This window comes from Hippopotamus amphibius, chromosome 1 (genome assembly GCF_030028045.1).
Source record: "Hippopotamus amphibius kiboko isolate mHipAmp2 chromosome 1, mHipAmp2.hap2, whole genome shotgun sequence".
In the NCBI taxonomy this organism is placed as follows: Eukaryota; Metazoa; Chordata; class Mammalia; order Artiodactyla; family Hippopotamidae; genus Hippopotamus; species Hippopotamus amphibius.
In genome coordinates, this window is record NC_080186.1 from 89,329,277 (window position 1) to 89,342,936 (window position 13,660).

Here is a 13,660-nt window from a genome sequence, read left to right on the forward strand (position 1 = left end):
ATTTACAGCTGTTTTTTTCTGTCTGCTGATTTTTATTGGGTTGCCTCTTTTCTCACTCAGTGATGAGTTCCTTAATACCTAAAGAATGTAGATTTGAACCTTGTTCTTGTTTGTCCTATTATACATCTGGTGGATTGCAGATAGAATTACATCTATTAGAAATAACATTAAAACAAAAGTAGGCTTAATAAAAATCCTTATAAATCACAGATGGACTATCAAATGAATATTAATGTTTCCTTCTCAACAGTCATTTCATCAAGGTTTTTCTCTGGGTGGGGGATTAGGTCAAAAGATTGATACGTGACTGGTGGTACTCTCCCCATCAGGTTCTCCGGAAAGATGCCTGTTGATCCATTACCAGCCCTAATGGAGTCCATTGCTGCTTTGCCTTGTGGTACCAAATTAACCAACCATCATTGGTTGTTTTGACTTGTAATTTCCCAGTATTCCACAAATGTATTACATTAACTCTGTTTACTAGAGTGGAAAACAACCAGGTCTATATATCTGAAAGAGTTAATGAGGCTCCAGGTGAGCCAGCTTTAGGAGACGGGAGTTGCTTCAACCCTTTAAGATCAGTGACCTGGAATTTGATGTAATATATTAAATAACAATTTAAAGTCTTGATTAATTCTACAGCTTTCCAGGGACATCTGACAGATTCATAGAATGGACATAAGCCTGATATTAATAAGCATAGTGACTCTACATTTGTGATTTTACAAGACAAGCATGGTTGCAAATATTTGATCCTTATAAGTATTTTCCAAATGTGTTCCCAAGTAGGATTCTGAAGTCAAATAATTTTGTTTTTGTTGTTGGATATTTGAATATTTCATCAGGAATCTCAGAGCTTTATTCTGCTCATATACATGGTGATTCTTCAAATCTTATTTAACTATAGACTTTTATTTTCAATTTTATTTATGTTTTAATTGAGATCATCCATTGACTTGAGAAGTTCGTCTATAAATATCCTTTTCTACTTTTTGTTGTGGGCAGTAGGGTGGCGGTATACATAGCACATTTTCTCAACTACAGATTGCCAAGGCATTGAAAATAAAGACTTCATGATCCCACATATTGACAGAAGCAAAGTTTGTGTAACTGTGGCTAAGGCTATAAACCACAATGTTAGCAACAGTTTCCATATAAAAGACTGTTCTTGTAATGAATTGTGTGGTACAAAACGTTGGTACAAAGCTGTGTTTGTAATTCCTTCTTACACCTTTGGCTTCATTCATCTCTTAAGGCCAAACATTCAACCTGAGATTTGGAAAATGTCCTCATTATGCTAGGATGTAACTGTTCCTTTCAGTTATACAAAGAGACAGTAAACATTGCCAAGGCTCAAGATGACTATTTTATAGTCTTTTGTCAGCTCAACAGAGATCATGTGAAGTTGATAAAATATTCAATAGCTCCTATAGGAACAGAGACCTTTGACTTAAACAATGAAAATAGCTATGTGATTTCTTCAGAGAATCGACCCACTCAGTAAAGTTGTTTTAAAATAAAAAGCATATTTTTCTGGTTGGAATAACCTTTCCTACCAAATACTGCCTTAAAATTTTAAATGAACTTAGAGCAAAAACCTCATGAAACAAATGAATTTGTAATGCTTTTGACTCACTGGCTTGTAGTTCACCTTTGCAGAAACTGCTGAAAAAGCTCATTTGTTGCATCTGCAACAAGGATGGGGCTGGCTCTCTGCTGATTGCAAGGGCACCTGCTTCTCTTCCACCTCGCAGAGTCCCTGTTTCTTGTCCTGGATCATCCTCTTAAAACCCCTATTAATGGTAGTATTTCAGGCACATTATAAGGCAGGGATGGAGATACTCAGGAGCTGAAGGCCTGACCAGTATTCCAAATATCACATTGCATATGCCAACACCTCTTCAGTTTATCAGGAGGTGGGCCTGAACAAGGGGACTGTCTAGCTCACTTTTAAATGGAAGGTCAGACAACTGGCTATAAGCACCATTTTAGCAGCAACCTTCATATTCAAATAACTCTTGTGCTAATAATAGCTAGTCCACTTTAGTATATTAAAGCACTAATGAAACCCTTAGGGTGTTCCAAAAGCATTCTGTTAGTCAAGTAAGCTGGTCCTGCCAGGTGATTGTGAATGGTAAAAGGAGGTAAGAAGAACCAAGGAATGCAAAGATATCTTTAAGTCAGAAAAAGACCCAGGAGAAAAAAGCAACTACAATTCCCAATAAATCTCCTCCTTACCTCTTGGGCACCCATTTATACCGCATGTACTTACAGGGGCTCTGGACCTCTCTGTGCTGCTTCTCTCTATATAAATCAACCTGAATTTCAAAGAAGAGCTTATTAAGGTGACCCATTGTCTCAGTTTGTCCAGTATTGAGGAATCTCTCAGGATGCAGGAAATGTGGGTGCTAAACCAGAACAGTCTAGGGCAAGCTGGGATAGTTGGCTACCCTAGTTAGTAAGCAGCTAAATGTTCTTTGGTCCCAACCCCCTTTCCTTCCAGCTTAGAGCTATGATAGCTATTGTAGCTTAGTGGAATGGAGAGAGCATGGCTTTTTTTTTTTTTTTTTTTTTTTTTGGGTGAAGTAGAAAAGAATAGCTTTATTGCTTTGCCAGGCAGAGGGGGCCACAGCGGGCTATCGCCCTCAAAACTGTGTGTCCGGGCCTAGAAGGTGGTAGTGAGAAGTTTTATAGTCATGGTTCAAAGAGGGCGTGGTCAGCTCATGGACATTCTTCTGATTGGTTGGTGGTGAGGGACGTGGGCGTCAGCATCATCAGCCTTCTGGTTCCAACCAGTCTGGGGTCTCCGTGCTTGTGGGCAGCATACAGTTAACTTCTCCCACTTGGTGGGGGTTTCAGTGTCTTCTCCCAAGATCTCCTCCTGCTCCCTCACCAAACGGTTCCTCCTTCTTGGTTTGAATTAACTCAAGGGTAGCAATTCTCCTTGTCAATGCTCAGTCTTAACAGGAGGTGAAATTGTCAGTAAGGCAAGCCAAGAGTTTGTTCAGAGGCTCTGCTTTCAACTGACGGCGACTCTGAGCAGCTGTCCAGCTGGTGCTGCGCCCTGCACCCCGCCCCATCGGTAGGTGTCTCGACACCAGGCCTGTTGTGTGGTCTCAGAGAGAGCATGGCTTTTAAAATCAAAAGGTCATCATTTACCGTGTTTGTGACTAGCCAAAGTAGAAAGCATTTCTGATCCTCAGGTTTTACATTTGCAAAATGAGGATGGTAAAGTTTATTTTGCAGGATTAAAGGAGTTGACACTTGGAAAAAGCTTGACAAATAGCACTAAATAAACGCCAGCATCTTCTCAATTTCACAGCTGTTTTGAACCTTGAAGCTGTAAGACACTATTTTTTTCTTAATATAAGTCCAAATTTCCACTGTAATGCAGACTTCTAACTCTTAAAATTTGGAACAAGAAATGGAGTCTTGTATTTAGGGCTTATTTTGCAGTCATTGAATGTATACTAGCAGTGGCCTTTGAGATGTTACATTAGGTGAACATTTTTTTTTCCCAGTGAAGTTGTATACATAGCATCAGATACCTTTGGTTTGATTAGCTCAGTAGGAAAAGTCAACTATTGCTTAAATTGACCTACTGCTTTCCTGATATAACTTGAAATTTTCATCACAGTGGTCAATCTGGTAACTCTAGGTTGAATCCCTATGACGTACGTAGAGCAGCTCTGGATTAGATATGGCACATTTCAGCCAAGCCAAACCATTTTATCTCATTTCCATCCTCCTCTAATTTCCAGGAATGGACTGACTCACCAAGTCTGATAATACAGCACCTTTCTGGTATGGAAAACAGAAACACATCTTCTCTATGACTCGTTGATATGTGATCCCATATTTATATCTCTGAGATTTGTGGATTCCCCCCCCCCCCCATACTTTTGTTAATCATGGACTTTGAGGCAACTTTTGCACAAAATTGAAATCTTAAGCTAAGAGGAGAAAATAGAGTTTGAACTTATATTACTAAAATAGAGTGTGTCATGTTTGAAACATTTTTTTTGGTTCTACTCATATATTTACTTTAAAAATTCAACAGAAACGCTACCATTCTTCAAAGGTCAGAGATAGGAAAAACTTTGCATAAATCTATGCAATGTGAGGAGCCATCCTGGGGACCCTCGCATACTCCACTGACTCCATTGCCCTGTGTTTCAGCCACTCTTAAACTCTGAACTCTTCTCATGCTTGTCACTACCTCTCTACTTTTGCACGTGCTGTCCTTCCTGGAATGCCCATATTACACTCTCTTAATTACTTGACAGATGATTTAACAGGCATCCTAAGCTTCCAACAGTGCGTTTGGTCCATTCCACTATCTCAAGAATGGAGTGTTCCAAATCAGTGCAGTTGCTTGTCTGGATCCTGGCATAAAAGCACATGGAGCAGAGCTAGAGCCTGAGTTAGAGCCATAGCTGACCTGCAACCTACACGTATTATGAATGCATATTAAACACTTATTGTAAATCATTTGATTGATTCACTCCTTAAGTTTTACATTTTTCTCTATTGTTTCATAATATTACTAGCATTCACTGAAATCTCTTTACTACTACTTATTACCACTCAGGTGTCTTCAATATATTTAGACAAGATGAACGTAAGACCTCTGTGAGGCAACCTCAATGCATAAAGTATGTCTTCCAGCCAGTTTGTCACTGAGCTTTTAGAATAGCCTGAGCCACCCACATATATGTACTTGATGACCAATAGAAACTCATCATAGATGTTCCAGCACAACTCTTGTTATGGTGGGCAGATTCTAAGTTGATCTCCAGTAATCCCCACCTCCTTTTATTCATAGCCTTGAGTAATTTGCTTCCCTTGCGTAATTTGTTTCTAGCCAACACTATACCTCAGTGTTGAGGGGATACCACTTCTGTTACTAGACTTCAAAAGATTCTCACTTTTGTCTTGGTAGCAGACTCTCCTTTGCAGGCTTTGATGAAACAAGCTATTTGGAGAGCTTCCAAGCAGCAAAGAACAGAGGCCATCAATCCAACAACCTGTAAGGAATGGAATCTTGCCAACAACCATGTGTTCTTAGAAGCAGATACTTCCCAGCCAGGTGTTTAGATGAGATGGCAGCCCTGGCTACCACCTTGATTGTAGCTATGTGAGAGAGAGAGAGAGAGATGCTGAAGAAGCAGATCTAGTGAAGCTGTGCCTGGGCTCTTGACCACAGAATCTATGAGATAATAAATATGTGTTGTTTCAGTCCTCTAAGTTTGTGGTAATTTTTTTAAACTGAAATAGATAACTAATATACCTCTGTGTGGCAGAAAAACCTGACTTATTGGCATTAAGAGGGTTTACCTAAGAATAGGTCTGAAGAATTAGAAATTTATCAACTGAAAGATGAGGGAAATGCTCTAGGGAAGAAGACAGGTTTGATGACCCAGAGATGAGAGAGAGTTTGAGGAAAGGGAAGAAATTCTCTACCTTTGGTTCTGAGAGAGATAAACCTATTTAAATAGGTTGAGGTCAGATCATGAAGGCCTGGTAAAATCCATTTTTCAAAATTAGGACTTTATCCTGAAGGAAATGGGGACCTCATTGACTGCTTTAAACAGAAAAAGAATATGATCAAACTTTGTGCTTGGAAAAAACATTTTGATTGCACTGTGAGAAATGGTTTGTATATTGGTCAGAGTTCAGTTGAGGAAGCAGAGCTATGATGATTTTATGGGGTTAGAGATTTACTATAGGGAATGAGCCTTACACGAATATGGGAGGGCCAGGGACAGAAAGATCTGGAAAGGGAGCTTAAATCGGAGAAGCTAAGCACACCCAGCCACTGGAGGGAATCTGAAGGGGTTGTTCATTGAAAGGTCTGTGAAAATTGTTGGCCTCTACGTGGCTGCTTTTTCTGGGGTCATAGGTAAAGATCTGATGGTGAGCCTGGAGTTGGGAAGATGAGCTGGATGTTCTCCTACTCTGTTCAACATTTTCTTTTGTCCATAGTACTCATCACCTCTAATATACTGTATGATTTCTTTCTTTATGATGTTTATTGTCTGCCTCCCAGTTAGAAATATAAGCTCCATGAGCACTGGGATATTTGACTGTTTTGTTTACTCATATCTTCTCAGTAGCCTAGAGCTAGCCTAAAACGGTGCCTGGTTCATAAAAGACACATAACAAATAGTAAATTTATATAAGTTGTTATAAAAGTGTATATAGGTATTTTGGGGTAATAATTCTCCAAATTCATTAATTGACTATTTTGTTTATTTTAAAATGATTAAAAGTTATCTCAAACATAAATACACAATTTTAAATGTTTAGATAAAGAATTCGAAGCACTTTATTTCAATTCGTACTTTACCTGTCTTATTGTAAAGTTGAAAACCTAATTTGTCAAAAAAGAAAATTTTTTTAACTTCGCAAATTTAGGTGATGTATGCTCCAGAGTTATTAGTAATATGGGAACATAGAGCATTTCTCTTTTTCTTTAATATTTATCTTCAGTTCATATCTGATCAGTTTATTTTGGATGATTCATTTTCCAAAATATGAAGTTCTCCCAATGGTTTTGCATTTCCATGTTATTAGAGTGTTCTAGCAATTGTAATTTTCCTAATCTCTAACCCTTGTAAAATTCTTATGCTTGTTCTGCATATTGGAATCTTAGATCAGGAAGCAGAAGATTTCAATAACTTGTTCTCTTGAGATAAAGCCACTTTGAAATTTCTTGAATAACTTTTCATTGCATTTCTCATTATTGGTACTCAACAGTTTCTTCTGCCTTGGAAGTCTTTATGCATATTAATATTGCAAAGATATGCCTGGTTTTGATTCATAGATTCAAGTGTGATGGTTCATTCTTTGCCCTCTGGGAAACCCAATGAAAAGATCATTTTAAAGATGAGCTTGTTTTCATACATATACAGTGACTTCCTGGGGCTGTGTTTGTGAAAATTCTTTTGGAAATGAATGCAGGCATCATGAAGTGGGAGTGGGGTATCACATAAAGAATGTAGATTCTACTTATATTTTATGTTTTTTTTTTTTTTTTTGCTGTTTCTCCTTTACCTCCTACCAGTATTCTACTTCATCTAGTTCTATACCACAACCCAGAGCACTAGACTGGCACTGTAGGAAGAGGCTTTAAGATGAGACAGAGTTTGGGTCAAGTTATAGCTCTGCGAGCTTTGCCATTTACAAACTGCATTGCTTTGAGAATTTCTCTTTTGTTGACCTCAGGTTTTATCATCTGTAATAGAAATAATTTATATATTTCAGTGTTGTAAGAAAATTTAAATTGTGTGTGTGTGTACGTATGTGTGTGTGTACCTGTTGTGTCTGGTATATTGTAGGTAATCAAAAATGGTAGTTACTAGCATTAAAATAGGATTAAAAATTAAAACAGTAAAAACTTATATGTATACTAAAACCAGCTTATTTATTAACTATAAAGCAAATCCACAAAGGGTGGCATTTAAAGGTGTGACCCACATGATCTCAATCAAGAATCATTTTCCTAATTAAAAGAATCATTTTCCTCATTTCCAACTTTAGTCCTCTTTTTCCTTCTCTTTTTAACTATAATTTTTGAGGAAGCATCTCTGGTGGGTTTATGTGATACATTTGAGTAAGCCAAACCACAATTTATTTTTTTTAAAGCTGTTGTAAGGCAATCTTTTTAAAAAAATAAATTTTATTTGTTTATTTATTGGCTGCGTTGGGTCTTCGTTGCTGCACGCAGGCCTTCTCTAGCTGGGGTGAGTGGAGGCTAGGGCTTCTCATTGTGGTGGCTTCTTTTGTTGTGCAGCATGGGCTCTAGGTGCGTGGGCTTCAGTAATTGTGGCTCGAGGGCTCAATAGTTGCGACTCTCAGGCTCTAGAGTGTAGGCTCAGTAGTTGTGGCACACAGGCTTAGTTGCTCTGCAGCATCTGGGATCTTCCCAGCCCAGGGATCAAACCCATGTCCCCTGCACTGGCAGGCAGATTCTTAACCACTGCACCACCAGGGAAGTCCTAAAGCAATCTTAACTTCTCTCAATTGTGTTGTATTAAAAAAAAAAAGGGGGGGGGGAGGGAGAAAGGTACAATCCCCTTCCTAGCAATCTCTTAGTTACTAAGCATTTAATTATCATTTACAATGTCCCCAGAAATAATTATACACAAAAAGTTACTACTGACTTCTTATCGGATAGACAACTTTACATACTGATAAACATTGAACTAAGGGAGAGCTAGGATGGCAGATGAACTCCAATGTCTAGTTTAATTAGTGTTGTAGAGCCTGTAACATAGATATGATGTTGACACACATTCACTTTTTAAAAACATGCCTTTGTATTCATCCCCTTCATATCCTGGTTTCCAAAAGTGTTGCCTCTACAGTTGTGTTGGGTTCTATGTAAATTCAAAACATGCAGATTTTAAATGGTATGGTATGATTCATGACTAATTACATGTACAGAATTTGAAGTAACACAAATCACTATAAATGAAATATTGATCAAGAATTGCTTGAATCCAAATTTGGTGGGTGGAGTGAGTTGTAAACTCTTCTGTTGGTATGAGGGTAAATCTTAAAAGTTTTCATCACAAGAAAAAAAGATAGCTATGTGAGTTGATGGATGTTAACTAGACTTATTTTAGAAGTCATTTTGTAATATATACTCATTTTAAAATATATACATAAATCATTATATTGTACACCTTAAACTAATATGATGTTTTACGCCAATTCTATCTCAATAAAACTGGGAAAAAACCCTCTTCCTATGCCATAGTTTCATCTTGGTATCACTTTTACTGTATAGATACATATCCACCCTAGTTTGTCAGAATCTGTCTTGAGTTACAGCAGTCTTGAATTATGCAATTTTTCAAGAAAGTTTTCTTCCCATGATCATCAACTGTGCTGTCCTCTTTGTCTCCACATCTTCATTACCTCTCATCATATTCTCTCCACATCACATCTCTGAAACAGCTCTTCCTGTAAATTCTATACCATTAAATCTAATGGACATTTGGTGCTGTTAAATGTCTTCTCCTTCTTATAACACTATTTTTCCTGGGTCTGGAGTTCTTTCTACTTCTCTGGATGTTTTCTGTCTTCTTTGCAAGCTCATCCTCCTCTAGCCAACTGTGAAATATTACATTCTTCTAGATTCCATCCTAGGGTTCTCATCTCTTCTTACATTAGATCTTGCCTTGGGCAATCTCATTCGTGTGTATGACTTTAGTTATTACAGGTAGGCAGAAGAATTACAAATATGAATCTTTTATTCCTCAGCTGATATGACATCTTGTTATCTTCACCAATGAATTTGTCCACTTCTTCTCAATTCCAGCCCCACCAAGTTACCGTGAACTCTTATGTGGATCGTGTGGTAGGTTTTGGATTGGTCTCCCTATCCTTATTCTTGCCCTTTTTCCTATTCAAAACATGGAAGCCAGAGTAATGTTTGTGGCATGCAAATCTGATTTCACTCCTGTCCCATTAAGTCACTGTTAGTTTTCCATAGCTGTTAGAATGAAGAACAAAAGACAGCACTTTTTACACAGCCTTACGTGGTATATCACATATACTAGACCAGTTTGTACCACACTTCCTCCCATTCTAATTGGAACAGCTACACTGGCCTTTAAAAATCTTTTTTGTATTTTTACTGCAATTTTTTTCTCCTTCCATAAGTTGTTCCTTCCAGTGTTCTTGCCTTGCCTTACTCTGCCTTAGACTAGCTAACTTCCTTTCTTCAGGTTTTCTTTAGAGAAGTAATCCCTGACCTCCTTGGCCAGGTCAATTGTTCCTATTAAAAATTCTTATAGTACTATGTACATTTTTGTCATAGCACTGATGGCTGTTGCAAACCAACACTTATGCACTTTGTGTCCGGTGAGTAAGTTTCTCTCTGCTAGTTTGTAAGGTCCAGAATGACAGGAACCTTGTTTGTTTTTTCATTCACCAAACAACTTCAGCACCTAGCACAGATACACGCAGTAGACAGCAAAAAATACTTTTTGAATGAGTGACAATGTATTAAGCGAGCACATTTCAGATTCTACTCTTCAGTTTCTAGAATAGTAGAAAGTGACAACTCCAAGTCTTCCTTTATGTCCAAAGCGCACGAAAGAATAAAAGTGTTGGGAGAAAGTGTTAAAAGGAAAGTAATGACTGGGCTAGATGTCAAGTGATACAAGTATGGGCACTGAATCTTCAGTTTAATACTTGTGCTACTTTAAGCAAGACTCTGCCTCTGTGTCATCTTTAAAATGGAACTAATAATAATAATGGCGGTAGCAAAGCTAACCTTTATGAAGAATTTATTATATGAGCCAGACACCTGACTAGATGATGTAAAGGCATTATGTGAATCCATCCTCAAAATCCCTATGAGATTCATAGTAATATAAAAATAAAACAATAGCATTTAACATTAGTATAGCACCATGTGCTCAGTATTCTTTTAAGCATTATACATATATTATTTCATTTAATCTTACTTAACAATGTTTTTCTTTCCTCACCTCTTTTACAATAATCCATTGCTACTCAGGTTTCACTTGTGAGAATTTTGGCGTATTTGACATTGCACATTTAGTATTCAGTACTCTTTAATGCTGTATGGCCAGAGGACAATACTGTTTTGCATTCTTATAGTGTGAGATAACTGCAGAGAATCAATAAATTATTTTTATACCCTTGAGACCTGTAAAATTATATTTTAAATATACTCATAGGATTAAAAATCAAAGCTATTGGTGTATCATAAACATATTTCTCATATATATTCTTGAGATATTAAAAGTAATTACTCAGTCAGATCACAAACCTAGGACAAAAGAGGCAAATGACCTATGGCCCTTTACAACTATTGCAGAAAATAATTTGAACAGTAGCATCTTTTCTTAAATGACATAAAATACTACATTTAAGTTGAATATATTTTTCTATTGTGAACTAAATAGAATTCTGTGTAAAACCATATGGGAAATAAGAAGAATGGAGGAAAAATATTAAAATGTTAAATTATTTATCGCATGAAGGCTATCTTTCTATTTTTCTTTAAGTTAGAGGTGTAAAGTATAGAGCTTTCGTCAAAACACAGGTTCTTTGTTTACTGTATTTGTGTTGAATCAATCAGTTCTTCAAAAGTTAACTCCAAGTCTTTCTCCACCTTTGTCTGTTAAAATTTATTTTCCTACGAAATTTTTCATACTCCCAAATAGTCAGTAGCAATAATAACAGTGTGTAAATTTACACTGTTAAATTTACTTCACAAATAAGAACAATCGGCGAATAGAGAGACATAGGTTTTAGTTCAGCTATATGCATAGTTGAGATTTTTATTCCATCATGTGCAAAGCAAGGAATTTGCACTAGAATTTCATTTATTCACCATTTAAGCAATTAGTGAGTGCTACGAAGTGCCAGGCACTGTTCTAGATGCTGGAGAAAGACAAAATTCCTCTGGGAGCTTTTCTATTTGCATAGAACAATGATGATGATGGTTAATAATAATAATAATAATAACAATCATCGTCTGATAGAATAATAGCATCCTGTTATCGCCTGACTTTTGTAGAAATATTTTCATCGTAACCTATAGTACTTTTCATTTACATTTATAATTTTACTTAATTTGTGGCATAGTCACTTTATAAGGAGAGTTTCTTTTTGTGACTTCCTCAAAAATTGGAATTATATTTTAGCCTTTTAAAATAAATTCTACTAATTTAACAGAGTTCGTGGACCTACTTAATCTAAGTTTGTCAAATGGATGAATGCATGAATGAATAAATTGATTAATGGAAGAAGGAGGGAATGAGTAAAATTTTTTTGAATAATCCGTTTCGGTCATACTCTCTGTATGTGGAGTCTTCACTGGTTTATGACATCACACAGACATTCCCTCACCTTATTCTCTTAAGAAAGTGGAATAGTACATCCGAAAGATGTTATCCTCTACCTAATATGTCACTGACATACTCAAAGAGGTTAAAGTATTTTGGTGAGCAATGAGAATTTTTATACACATACGTATATGTACATGTGTGCATGTGTGTGTGCATATATATATATATATAAATTTTAATTAAGACAGTTTCAAAAAAATTTGAAAGAGAACCTTAAAGTTCTTATCTATCAAATTTCTTAATTCCAGGTCCTTCTTGAACTTTCTCCTCATCATAAAGTAATTCATCTCTAAATGCTATGTGTTTCCTCAAAATCTTTTTCACAAACCACCATTTTTCACATGACTAAACTACTAATGACTACTTTCCCATATTCATTGATCATAATCACTGTTTGGCAACATAGGAATGTAAAAGAATAAGATATTCTATAACCATAATAAGTACAATTACAGGGCATTTGAAAGTATGTGAGTTAGAATTGGGCTAATCTGTGAAAAAATTAATAAGTAGTACCAGCATTAATAGCCGTTCTCTATCTGGTGCAACAGGAATTGAAAAATGGCAGCATGCATCAACAAGGCAAGAGGGCAAGGTCATGTTGGGGTTCCCGTGGAAAGAGAAAGGACTGTAATAGGCAAACATTAAATGAATGCCAAAAGGGCTGGTAACCTCCTCTAATGGACAGTGAGTCCTAACTGTTTCAGATGAATTCTATTAGACTTCCCTCCTTCGTAGGCAGAGGGATACTACTTCTTTCTTATTCACACAATGGTCAGGGCTGCCTGAGAGCAAATAGTTTAATGTCTCAATAGTTTTAAATGTTGTAAGAGGAAAAGAAATTTAAAGAGTAATTGTCACTAATTGTATTGGTCTTATAAGCATGTATTTCATTGTTTTTAAAACTGGCATTATTTATTTCTCATCTGTTGGATGAATTTGGATAACTTTATAAGATCTATTTTGATATGAAATATTTTATTCCGATTACCTTTTGTGGTGTGAATGTGTTTGTTTTCATATATATATATACACCCACACACATATATATATAAAACATATTTATAGTGTATATATTTACTTCAAAGAATATATAGCAAGATATACAATAGATCATGTATTCCTAAATATTCTAAATCAATTAAATATTTCCTCAGGCAGAGCATTTTAATTTAGAATGTTTTATATTTATTCATATAAAAATCTATTATTTTTTCAGATTATTGTGATAATCATTTTTTAGGGGCATCTTGTAACATAACATTAATTCTTATAGAAAAATATAATTGTATACCTAAAAGTGAGCTCCTTTTAGTTAAGTTCTAGCTTTTCTGTATTTACAAACCATCTTTAAAGTAAGGGAGAATAAAAAAAATCTCTCACACTCTAGAATTATTTAAATTTTGGCCTGAATACCTTCCCTGAAATCTAGATTTTATTTACATTTAAAATGAAATTAAACTAGAACGAAGCTCAGGGGTCATATTTGAATGGCATTATTTATGAGGCATGATGGGGTATTTGTTTTGTTGATGCCAGTAGAATGGGGTTTTATCTGAAGGATATAGTAATATGACAAATCTTAATACAAAAGATTAATGGCAAAATCTAAAGTCCTTTTATAGTCAACTTGGGCTTGATTCAAGCCATGAGGGACAACTTAAGGGATTTATCTAGTTGAAGGGTATAAGCAAAGACGACACTCACTTGGCAAACTTCTGGTCTTCGTACTGCTTTGGCATGTACTTTTGCATTGGGTTGGCCAA